At 44.1% G+C, this 12,945-nt stretch overlaps 2 long non-coding RNA genes across 2 annotated transcripts; both read right to left on the bottom strand.

Annotated features, from left to right (window-relative positions):
- Positions 1-7,508: 7,508 nt before the first annotated feature.
- Positions 7,509-9,631, bottom strand: LOC100278699 (uncharacterized). Its single transcript, NR_157187.1, has one exon. It is a non-coding gene; the product is annotated as an uncharacterized lncRNA (long non-coding RNA).
- A 1,467-nt stretch (positions 9,632-11,098) lies between these two features.
- LOC103635308 (uncharacterized) lies at positions 11,099-12,559 on the bottom strand. Its single transcript, NR_145512.1, has 2 exons — positions 12,045-12,559; positions 11,099-11,374 (listed from the first exon to the last, which is right to left on the bottom strand). It is a non-coding gene; the product is annotated as an uncharacterized lncRNA (long non-coding RNA).
- Between the last annotated feature and the right edge of the window lie 386 nt (positions 12,560-12,945).

The raw sequence follows: 12,945 nt of genomic DNA, 5'->3' as shown, positions 1-12,945 counted from the left end.
TAGGGGATGAGGCTCTAGGGTCATCCTCACCCTACAGCGGGGCACTCGGTGCTTCTCAAACAGCTGCACCATGTACTGGGGAAGCGTCGTGTAACCAGCTCCCTGAAGCACCTCCCACAAGATACGGGGGAAACCTCTCGTGCAAGCCCGTCCGTGTGGGACTGTGCATTCCCTTCGTCCGAGGATCCGTGAGAAGTGTATGGTTAAGTGTAAGTAAAAGAAAAAGAATTATAAAATGAAAAGGGATCGCAACTCAGCCTCTCTATAACTACGACAATGGTACTGGGGGTACTTAATTTGTCGTCATTGTGTATTAAAGTTCTTACCCAATTATTAAATAGTTTAATTAAGGATGCATGCATGCTCGTCCTAAACGACCTCACATCAACTTAGAGAGAATAGGAAGGAACTCCCATCCCTTATAGTAGCCTGTAGGGCTTACTCAATTAGCCACCTAGCTACCCCTCTATCATCCTAAGGCTTCACGTCCTAGGTCTATACTAATCGTCCTACGATCTATCCACAATTGTTTCTACCAAGTTTTACTTTGGAAAAGGATGGTATTTATAGTTTATTGATTCCTCTGTGGTGGTACGAGCTCCGATACCAGCTGTGGTGGAACCGCCCGAATTATTCCAACTTAAGTGCCTAAGTCCCGCCTTAGAGGCTAGACCACACTTAAATAGGAATAACACGTCAGTCCCTCGGATCTAGTTCGACGAGGCCACTAACATGATCAAGTACCACGTACTCACTCGATGGTGAGGCACAGAGCAAATACAATAAAACATAAAACCATATATTAAGGAGTATTTAATTTATTACATCATCATCGGAGTTTTTTTTTGCAAAAGTAGTCATCATTGTTCGGAATGCAGCGGAATAAAACTAACAATAAGTAAACGGAGGGATGGGGGAAGCCTGCCCCATCACTCATCGTGCTCCTCCTCAGTCGAGGTAGGGTCCCACTCGACTGTCCAACCCGGTGGCAAGATGGACGGCCAAGTCACTCTAGCAACCATGTCCTCCAGAGAACCTGTAAAAATTATGCCACAAGCAAGGCTGAGTATACTAATACTCAGCTAGACTTACCCGGTGTGAGGAGTCTACTCCTCTACCTCTAGACATGCAGTTGTTTGGCTGAGGGGTTTGGTTGCCAAAAGCACTAGCTGAGTCTATAAATCAAGTTTTAGCTTTGTCAAGTTTTAGTGTGACTCTCTTAAGACTGAATGTATACCTATCTAATCATACATGGTATCAAACATTTAGCAATCAACAACTTTTGCCAAGTCATCACATTTCCACTTGTTACTCAATGTAGCAGCATGGATCAAGCAGTCTCATTAGCTGCGGGAAGCAGACGATTCAAATCGAGTTTTTAAACCTTGCAAGGTAAACCTAAACACACGACGTGGCGAGGCACTCCGTCCCCACACACATCAACCGTCCCCATCGATTCCTCGTCAGCAGAGAGGGGCTCACCGCCTTGGCGTACAATGCCTCACTGACCCCGACTGCCGTCGTGCAGTGACCGCACTTGTACCCACCATAACCGGAATGGGAGACCACGTCTCAGGTCGCGTGAGGAGGGCAATCTACTGCCAGGTTCAATCAGGTACTAGGCTTACCGATTTACCATATTTCTCGACATGTGCTTAGTACGTTCAAAAGCTTGACTCACGGTACCACGCCTTAATCCTTATTCCAATTTCCACCTCGTAGACAACCGATCCCCATGGATTGTTGTCCACAGACCAACATCATTATGCTTATGAAAGTGGATACAACCAATTCCTGACCTCGCGCGAGTGCTAGAAAAATCACTCGACTTCTACCGAGATCCCTAATTAGTAAAGCAGCTACTCTATCTATCATACTAGTATCCATCTCAAAAGGAATCCTGAGTTCATGCAACTAGGGTTTCAGGCAACTCCTACACTTAAGTGCACAGTACAAGCCTACAAACATTAAGTGTAGTAAAATAGCATATATAAACAGTTATGCATAAAACCGGGGCTTGCCTTCCAAAGCTGGGGCAGGCAGATCCTCTAGGGTAGGCTCTGGTGCTGGATCCGGGGCTACCTCCTGAGCAACACTTGCTCTGGCACGAGGATGTACTCTCCGTCCGCGAGGTTGTAATCTATCGAATGCAAAGAATAAGATATATGCATGCTATGATATGTAGAATTTAATAGCAATTATGCCTTAGTGCAGAAAAACTAAGTTAGTTAATCATTTAGGGTTTTCTTGTTATAAGAGGCCCTTAGGGTTTTAGGCTTATCCATCTAGGTTTGAGGTTCTTGCCTAAGCATAATGGATTAAGACTTGGATTGCCTCTTAAATGCTTTAGTAGGCACTCAAGGGGTTTTGCTGGTTGGGTTAGGGTAACATTACTCTCCACTATTAATTACAGTGGGTTACTATTTGTCACTGTAGTTTGTCCTATAAATTTGAGGTCCAGAATAAATAGAATATGCCCTGGGCAAAAATAACAAAAGTTGGGGCAAAGGGGTCACTTTGCACTACAACTCTTAACTAGGGGTGGGTTCTGTCCTAAGCATCATTTTTGCTGGTATCTAAAGGTAATAACATGCTCCTGTGCCAAAAATCACAGAAGGTTATTTGGTGGTTATTTAGTTGTGATTTTCTAAAGTTTAATGTTAAAAAGGCACTTACTACTAACTTGTTATTTGAAAAATGTCAAACAACAGATTTCATATTTTTCCTATGTTCATAATAACAAAACATTAGTTATCCCAAGGTTTGGGGTGTTTTCTCCTTAGGGTTATTTTCTAGGGTTTTTCTAAGGTTTCCTTGTTTTTCTAAATTAAAAGGTATCTCCTTTCTTTTGCACTAAACAAGGGTATAATAAATTTTTCTAGTGAACTATACTGAATAAGAAAGCTAACAAAAATGTGGGTGCTCCCTGGTTCTTTATTTAAACCACCTTTTATATTTTTTTCAACTTTAAGCAAAAAGTGATTTAAATGGCAAACTCTACCTTAATGGGGTGTACAGAGGGGTTTATTATTTTTAAACAGGTTAGGAAGTGATCAAGTACTTTTCTAAATTTTCTTAACCCTAGTCTAATAGTGTAGCTATTTTTCCTTATTTCTTTTAGCTTTTGACCAGTTAATCATTTAAATCAAAACTTTAAAGTTTTCTGTAACACTTAGGGGTTTTATATTTTTCCTAAGTAGTTTACATCATTTAGGATATGGCAAAATTGGTTTGACTCGATTTGGGTAAACCAAACTGAAGTTATGAATTTTTCAAGTTCTGTTTGGATTTAATCAGAATATTTAAAAAGGTTTCCTGGAAATCCACTTTGCACCAAAGACCCTGGGTTCTTTTTAAACTAATCCCTACAGTTATACCCCTGCGCCACTATTCTCTTGAGTCGCTGACAGTGCACAAAACCCCCTGGCCTTTTCTTCTTCTCCCCCGAGGTCCCTTCCCTTATGTAAACAGTAACCGCGGAAAGGAAAAGGGCGACGCGGCTTACCGGCGGCGAGAGAGGTCCGGCGAGGGGCGGGGTTGGCTTCGGGAGGTTCTGGCGGTCACAGCGAGGTACGGCTCGACGGCGGGGGTGGTCGGAATCGGCCGGTCCACGTGCGCAGGCGGGTGAACTCGTCGGCGACGAGTGCTCCGGCCTAACCACGGCGACATAGGTCAATCCAAGGGCACGAGAAGTTTCACAGGGTGTTGATGAGTCGACATGTGCAAGGAATTGAAGAACAACTCACCGTGGAGCTCGGTCTACGTTCACCGGCGGTTGGGTGAAGTCCGGCGACTGTGGACTGGCTTCTCCGGTGAGGCAAAGTTCGATTCCTTGCTCGGGGAGCTTCACCGAGGCATGCACGATCTACTCCGAGGGTCGGACGTGGCTAGGAGACGCTCTGCTGGCCGGTCTACAGTGGCGGGGGATCGGGTGGCCATGGGCACGCAGTGCGCGGGGCAATGCCGGTGATCTGGTGCTCCGGTGAGGTCGAGCGCACGCGGAGGAGTACGGTCGACGTCTCTGGGGGCTTTATAGGTGCGAGCGCGGGCGCGGGCAACGACGCCGGCTCGGCTTTGGCGCGATGCGGGGCACACGGGGGCGCGCGTCGGGCGTGCTCTGGCGAGCTCAGAGCGCGTCGAACACGTGGCTCTTTGTTTCTGTTCTTGTTCTACCCTCTGCTGAGCGGCCAAAACGTGCGAATCTTGCCCTAAGACCTATGAGAGATCTCTTCCCTGCACCTAGGGCTACCTAGTTCATGTGAGTTCCAAGGGGAGATGTGGTCGGGTTAGAGAGATATGGGGGTGGGAAGTTGTCTTTGTCCTAGCTGTCCAAACCGAGACAAATCTTGTGCCAAGTCGTGTCAAACGACTTAGGGTTGGGTTCAAACTCTTCCAAGGTATTCTAGAGGTATTTTGGCGCCACTTTGTCAATTGGGCCAAGTGGTTTTGAGTTTGGGATCAATGTGAACATGTTTGATCTTTGGAAAAGGGGTGGTTTTGGACTTAGAAAAATTCTGATTTTTCTCTTATGCTCAACCCTTTTGTGAACCTTTTGGGGTTTTTCTGAAATATTTTTGGGATCACTTTCTTACTATCATTTGTAGGGTATCAAGTGTACTACAACTTTTATAATTGGCCCAAGTCATGATCATGGGGTTTTCATAGCCTTTTGATCATACTTACCTCTAGTGCTCCACTTGTCCAAAGAGGTTTGAATTAGGGTTTGGGCAATTCTTCCCCTTATATGTGCATGACAAGCCAAGGTATGACTTCTAAGATGGGTTGCACTTACTCAGGATCTTGAGCTCCAAATTTGGTGTACTTTTCCCAACTTAAGTCACATGTGATGATGGGCTTACTTGTGTAGCCTTGAGTGGAAAACTCTAAGTAACACCTGGGGTGTTACAGCGATCAAACGTTGGCGACCAAGTGATCTAGCTCTTCAAGTTCTACAAGATTGAAGACCCTGAGCATCTATTTGGTGAAGGCAAGTGTCCTCTGACCCATTATGTCCCATTTACTTTATAATTCACTGTCTCGCATACTATGAACAACATAAGGATTGGCTAGCTTTCTATTTACCTTGTCCTTGATTACCTTTTGGGTTACTATGGTTAGCTTCATGCTAGCGCTTTACTTTAATCAATGAACATGATGAGATACATTGATGATACTATGGTTTTATTCTGGATATGATGATATACTTGTGGCATTTAAGGGGACTCGAGCTGTTTCTCGAGTGCCTCTCCTTAAGGACTGGTTCGTTGGATGACCGCCCGGGAAAACAGTGCAACCATGAGGGTCGAATGGGACGCCCTTAGCTGAATAATTAGCGGAACTGGGGTGTAGTTCGCTTCGCTGTCGTGCCGTTAATGGGGCTCGGTGTATGCGGCTCGCTCTGCCAAGGTTGGTTCGCCTTGGGGAGGAGTGCGGCGCATTTAGGAAACCTAACGGTCGGCTATAGCCTCAGGGAATCTTTGTAAAGGCTTCGTAGTGAATCCCTGGCCATTCACCTTAGGAGTGAATAAGGGTCTTGCAAGCCCGGGCTAGAGAGGGAATCACGACTTGTGGGTAAAGTGTGCACCTCTACAGAGTGTTATGAAACTGATATATCAGTCGTGCTCGTGGTTATGAGCGGCCAAGGAAGCTCTATTGATTAGAGACACATTGATCAGAGATACTTTGTTTACAGATGATGATGAGGATAATGCCGATTTCTATTGTGTTTATGATTATGATTATGGTTTTTGGTATTCTTTCCGTTTGGAAAAGAGTACTTTGGGTTAACAACTTGGGTTACTGTTAAAACTTGGCTCTCAACTAGTAATAATTACCTGACCAACTAAAAGCAACTGCTTGACCTTAACCCCACATAAAGCTAGTCCACTACAGCCAAACGGGACATTTGCTGAGTACGTTGATGTGTACTCACCCTTGCTTTCACAAAACACCAGGTTGCCTTTGGTGCAATCTATGCTCAGGTAAAGAAGAAGGAGAACGGTGTCGAGGCGGATCTCCAGGAGTTCTAGGACTTCGACGAGTTCGAGAATTAGGCTAGCGATCTCCCCCAGTCAGCTGCCTGTGGTGGGTTGTTTACGTTGGCTACATTTCGATTCTGTGTACTTTGATTTATATTATGTAAATGGCTCTAGTCTGTAATATTATTACTTACACTTTATTGTTATTCGAAGCATTGTGCTATGATGAGTCATTTATGTAATCGTTGTGTACGTGAATTTCTGATTCTGGCACGTACGTGGTTCACATTCGGTTTACCTTCAAAACCGGGTGTGACAGTACTTCGTAGCAATTACTAACGTTTGAAACCAACAAATAACATTTCCTTTTACTGTTAGCATGACATATCATTGCTACTCTATCCAATTCAGCAACCTCAAACTCCATGGAGTCCATTGCGCCAATGTGGTCTCAGAAACGACCTAATCCATGCAAGAGACAAGAACACAAGGGACGAGCACCCTGTGGTAGTGCCCGTATGGAACTCCAAATCCTAACACATATTTTGCAGGATCCATGAGCCATCATCAGAAGAACATAAACCACGTGCAAACAATAAATAAAGTATTAACACACCCAAATTATGTTCAGTCCTTAGCACAATAAAAAACTAACACCCAAAACAACAGAGAAATAACACAATAATTTTTGCAACGACAGAAGGATGGGTGACAGGTACATAGAAGTGGTAGAAGCATACCGAGTCGACACCGTGGTAAGGGAAAGGCCGAGTCGACACAAACTTTCTCTTATTTGATCTATGTATGGTGGAATTATGTCATTTTATAATCTATGTTCGTTCAGTCAGCCGTTGTGCTTCTAATCGCTCACTTCATTGGTCGTGTTGTACCAAGACATGTTGGATAGAGTAAATAATGATATTAGTTAGCCAAATTAAAAAATATATTATACAGAGAGCAGCGACAATCAATAAAAAATCTTGAAATTTTTTTGTGGATAGTTTACATGGGTATTGTTGTAAACCGTCGCAACGCACAGGCAACCGACTAGTATTTAAAAACGAGAGTACAAATTTATTGGTGATCCGTTAAAACAAACTACTATATGCAACAAGACAACACAACTAATGTCAAACTATTTTGCAGATAGGAATAACTCATAAATTTGATCATAAATTCTAGTATTAAAGCTTGTTTGGGAGAATAGCTTTTAGTTTAGAATTATTTCAAGCGTATAGATATATTTAATTCTATGCAGCCATCACTTAGATGTGAGCACTACAATCTTTTTTATAAATACGAGCATGGTCAATCTGACATAAACACACTGTTTTTATTTGTCACCTGTATGTCCTTTGCTTTCTAATGCTTAGTTTGTTTAGCAAATACAATGAAACCCCTCTTGCAAGTTCCTGTTCATGTTTGAAATGTTGTTTCACAGTTTGACAATTGATGTTTAGACTGTCACAATGATCACAAAGGCACTGATGGCTCAATTTGGCACATCAATTGACAGTAAGAAACCAATCATCACAGTTAACATTCATACATAATCTCAACTGAAATCAATTTACAGTCTATATTCATTACAACATGGCTGCTACTACTCTTGTATCAGCAGTAGCAGCAAGCAGGAGAATCAGCAGAGCAGCAAGTAGCAGTGTTCCACCATGCAAGAACTGACAACCTACTCGACACCGTTCTTGGCTTCATGCTCTTTCTCAGGGATGCTCAAGCTTGCTTTGTAAGACATCCGCTGCCTTCAGACATGCGGCACAATCGGTCAAGGCTTGTGCATTCATGAGCCACGTCCTCGAGGAGAACCGTACGACTCCGGTGGAATCTCACCGCCGGGCAGCCTGCTGCCCGACAGAAGGATCCCCTGCTAGCCATGACCCAAGGGATAATCTAGGTAGGCCCTTAACTACCCTGGAATTTAGTTAAAAACAAACTATTCCTCCGTGTTTAGGCCAAATGAAACAAATCTATACAACTTGCAATCTAATTTGATGAATTAAATGCATTATCAGACATTTTTTGTTATTTTCTGCTCATATACCGAATTGATGGAAATTATATATGTGGTACCAAATTATTGATAGTATTATATATCAAATTTACTCTAGGTTCAAATCCTGAGTCCATCACTGGCACTGTAGCCATCACAACCAAACCCATGCTCAAATTCTTCAATTCAAGAGAAAATTATCCTAGACACATCATTAAATCTATTTACATGGCATTGTTTGGTTCTTGGGTACTACTTTAAATAGACTACAACCATACTGCTATAATTTAGTTGAAATCTATTCTCGACATATCAACATTGTGCTCTTAGAACAGTAACATTTTTTTCTTTTTTTAAAAAAGATGACCACTAGGACAAGCATTAAAGGCAATAGCATGAACTTATTTACTATCTAGTAAAACACAATTTAAGATAAGAAAGCAAACCAGGCAGAATGCAGATACATCGACAGTTTGAGTCTGCAACATAGTCTAAAATTGTTCACCAACCTAGTGACAGATGGACACATAATCACATAAATAGGAAAGCATATAATGCAAAATTGAGATACAATATGATTACACAATAACCAAAAAGAATAATGAATGTTATGGTATTCAATGCAAGGCTGTGGAGAAAGCAATCGATAAGAAACCCATCAACCAAAGTACATCATACTATCAGATCACTTTTTTGTTTATATCATTCATGTAAAGTTTCATAGTTACCATTTTACACAATCATTAAGAACAGAAAACAGAGGAGATAAAAAAAATATAAGCTCAAATCCAAAAGAAGAGATGGTGTGGCAGCTTGTTCGAGGATGTCACAGAACAGATAGAAATCTGAGCAGCACGGAGAACTACACTTTTGTTGTAGCCAACCTTCAATGCAAAGATCATCACTTATATGGCGCCTTTGCTCTGCAAATTGGCTTCAACTCTCTTTGAAAACCATTTCTATTCACCAAAACTGATTGAAAGCGAGGACTGGACCGCAGCCCAGTTCGTTCGTTCGCCAGGTGTGCGACGGAGCATGGGTCCGATCCCTAGGATCGACACCCCATGCCTCACTCTGGGGTTTTTCCCGGTATGGTTTACACATGTGTGTGCGGTCAGTGGTTCTGCGTGTTTGCCACACACTAGATGACTAGGCCTCTCAATCCCTTTCGAATGTGTGTATTGGACACATGTGTGCGTGTGGTGTGGTGTGTGTAGTGGGTGTGAATTTGTGGTGTCCTTGTACCCTATCAAAAAACTGATTCAAGCAACAAATCCAAAACAAAACAAGGAAAAGCAATGGCCAAGGGGAGGTATACTTGAGAACCATCAGCAGCAATTAGATTTGACCTCAAATAAAATTCAGTCCGCATCATGGTTGGATTAGGCAATCCACATCATCTAGTTCTCAAAAAATCGCTGCTCCAGAAATACATGAAACGCAACCAAATCAGTATCATATTAAGCAGCACAAAAAACGTGACAGGAGAAAGCACACATGTAACTATGTAAGTAAAGGCTCAGATGAAAAATGGGTAAAAAGTTCGTTTGTCAGCCCAAAGAGAGAAAATTCCCTCATTCAGAGTGGTGCATGACTTTGTATCATCATTGCCCGTACAACCTAGCTTAGTAGCTTTCCTCTGCAAACGAGGAAGAAAGAGGAACACCAGAAGCTATAACAGACCCAAAATCAAGCAATGAATACACGGTCGCCAATCGAAATACACGATCTAGAAGAGAAAACAGATCCACAATCAAGCAATAAAAACTCAAGCAGAAGGAACAACGAGTGAGCTACTGTGCTGCCTCTGCTTGGCAGAGGCGGCGACAAGCCAAGGCAATGATTCCATAGCTGCTGCGGCGGTAGTAACAGGGTATTACTGGATAACCATCAGAGGCAATAGCGCAAGTGTATTGACTACCTAGCAAAGCACAGTTTCGCTGAAGACAAACCAGGGCATACAACACAGTTTTATAGCTCATACCAATACATCAACAGTTTTTAAGTCTGCAAGAGCCTTAAATTGTTCAATAACCTAGTGAAGATGAACATATAATCACATAAATAATTAAATAGAAAGGCACTTAATGCAGGGCCGGACTACAATGGTTACACAATGATCAAACAGAACTATCTCGACCTACAAACATGTTGCCACGCAAGAGCGCAGAAATTTAAGGACACGGTAAATGTTGTGGTCGTTGGAGGCAAGGCTGTGAGGAAGCGATTGGTGAGAGACCCATCAACCAAAGTACAGCCTCGTACTATGAGACCACTGCATTTGCTCTAGGGCCCCAACATCCGAGCACCCCGCAGAGAACCTGCGGGTATTTCGAAGCTAAAAAGAGAGCTTCCCCCAAGTGGCATGGGACCCTTAATTAGATATATTAATTAACAACAGAAAGATCAAAAACAGAGCAACCAAAGACCACAGCTTCGCATTTTGGTTAGACTTGCATTAACACTGATAGAGGCGCGTCCATCCCGACATCTAAGCACTTGCATGATAGAGCTGTATTCGACCTGACAGCTATATATTTCCACCATCGTACACTGATGGGTTAGCATCCAACCAGAGATGTAAACTGACATCCAACAATCAAGACGCCACACATTCAAACGAGTGAGGTGAGCAAGGCATCCTACCTCAGTCAGAGTCAGACACTGCTGGGGTACATGGGCTCACGGACCTTACGGAGACGGGTCAGATCAGATGCTTGCTTACACCGGCGGGAGGCGGCGTAGGAACGTAGCAGGCTTGGTGTAACGGCCGCATGGCTAATATTTCGCTGGCCCTGCCGTCCCTTCGCCATACTCGCCGTCGCCCAGAGTGCCGGGCGACTAGGTTGAGTTAGGCTTCCTTTGGCAGCTGGGGGAAGGGAGCCCAGGGGAGTCAGCACCCAGGGAGTGTAATCCCTGCTTCCTAGAATCCCTGGGTGAGCACCACCCGATGGGGCTAGCCTCCCCTGTTGCTCTTTGGTAGCCGGCAGCCAAGGATAGCCCTCCCTTGCTACAAGAAGCCAGCAGCCAAGGAGTAGCCAATAGCCAGCATGATCATCTCCTGTGCATCACTAGCAAATTGAATAGAATTTTGCAAATTGGCAGCAGCGTATTATAATTCTGAATATGTCAGCCAGATCAAACAGAGTTGAACGTTTTAGTGCATAGATTGCATTGCATAACAATAATACAAACATAGTCTCAGTGCATAGAAAAATCAGATTGATGTGCTTATTCAGTTTAGCATCATCTTCTGAATGCATAGCATAATACATGACTTCAGTTTAGCATCATATCCTCAATGGTAAAATGTAGAAGCAAACACCATCTTGATGTTTCAGTTCTTCTTTTGGTGACCACTTGTTGATGAAAAACCCTTTTGTACCACCTGTTGATGAGGAAAAAAAACTCAGACAAATGTCTATATTTTCAATTCCTCATCTTCTAAGAACTTAATGCTAAGAAACAAGAGCATCAAAACTGTTTCAGGACATGAAAGAATTGGACATGTAAATACTAAATAGTGACTAAAATACAGGAATTAGGCATGAAAGAATAATAAATAATCCTATTTGAAGTTCTGAGCATGCTTGTATATAACACCAGAAGTAATAAATAGCAGATTTAAGCAAGTAAACAATAGAGGTAAGTAAATAACACCAGAGGTAACTAAATAGCAGATTTTACTAAAGAGTTCAAACAAAACTAAAGAGTTACACAACCTAAAAAGTTCGAACAAAACTGAAAATAGCAACTTGCTGAATAATGAAAAGACCCACAAGCAGACCAACACAGAGAACTATTGGTTGTGCACCATAACAAAACTAAAGTTCCCCACCGGTCAAGAGCTCGGCCGGGCGTGCAGGTGCAGGCGTGCAGGTGTAGTGCAGTGGCAAGACGAAATGGATTTGGATTTCAATCCATTCGAAGCACGCAACGCACACATGGTGTGGCAAAAATCCTGGAATTGCTGGATCTGCACGCAACGCACACATGCAAGTAGCACTGTAGGTCTCCGCCAGTGATTAGCAAGCACAAATCGGCTCTCTTCTCTTCACCTGGAATTGCTAGATCTGCTGTGCTGGCGGCACGATCAGCTCTGCAGCCGGCGTTGTTGCCGCCGGCGACGACGAGCAGCCAGTCTTCTGCCGCCCCACCAGATCCGACTCCAGATCGCTGAGCTCGCCGCCGTGCTCGTGGTGGCTCGTGGCGGCGTGGCTCACGGCCGCCTTGGCTGTCTCCACGGAGAGGTCGACCCCGTCGTCGACCTCGGCCCAACAGCTGGCCCCAACTGCACGAGAGAGGATGCGACGTCGGGTGCGCGAGAGAAAGGAAGTGGCGGCGGGTGCACGAGTGGAGAGGGTGAGCTCGGGGAAACCCTTCCCGACCTTGTTAGGCCGGGGGCGAAAGCCCTGTTCTCTCCCACGGATTGGGCCGGGGAGTTGGGTCACCAAACATAATTTTTTTTCGCTCTGGGATAATTTAGCGCGTGGGTTTGGAAGGCAGGGAATGGGTCGGTATTCTCCTGAGATCCTCGGCTACCAAAGGTGCCCTTGGGGGTAGGGGAGGGAAGTGACGGCGCGGCGAATGAAACCCTAGTCCTTGTTGTAGTGGTGGTGAGGTTTAAAAGTTTCCGCTGATTGATTGGACGGCCGCGATTGCATCAGGCGGACAGAAGTCGTGTCCGTCAGATGGGCTTGGCCTAGGGTTGAAGCCCACTAGTTGGGGTAGTGGGAGTACGGAGTAAGTAGTATAAGCTTACAAATTCTCCCGGGCTGCGCTTACAGGCCCAAATGGAACATGTAGTATTATGACGCTATTTTTGCATCCACGAGGTGTTTCTGCTGCCAAGTGGCAGGCCACGCGGATCGAGGCGTTTGGTTTTCGTGCAGCTCGTGACGCCATCGTCGTGGCAAAACTTCACTCTGGCTGTGATCAGATCGCCGACGTGGACTTGAC

The sequence above is a fragment of the Zea mays genome, chromosome 8, assembly GCF_902167145.1.
Source record: "Zea mays cultivar B73 chromosome 8, Zm-B73-REFERENCE-NAM-5.0, whole genome shotgun sequence".
NCBI classification, from domain to species: domain Eukaryota; kingdom Viridiplantae; phylum Streptophyta; class Magnoliopsida; order Poales; family Poaceae; genus Zea; species Zea mays.
The sequence above is the reverse complement of the archived record's forward strand: the minus strand, read 5'-3'. Positions and strand labels throughout refer to the sequence as shown.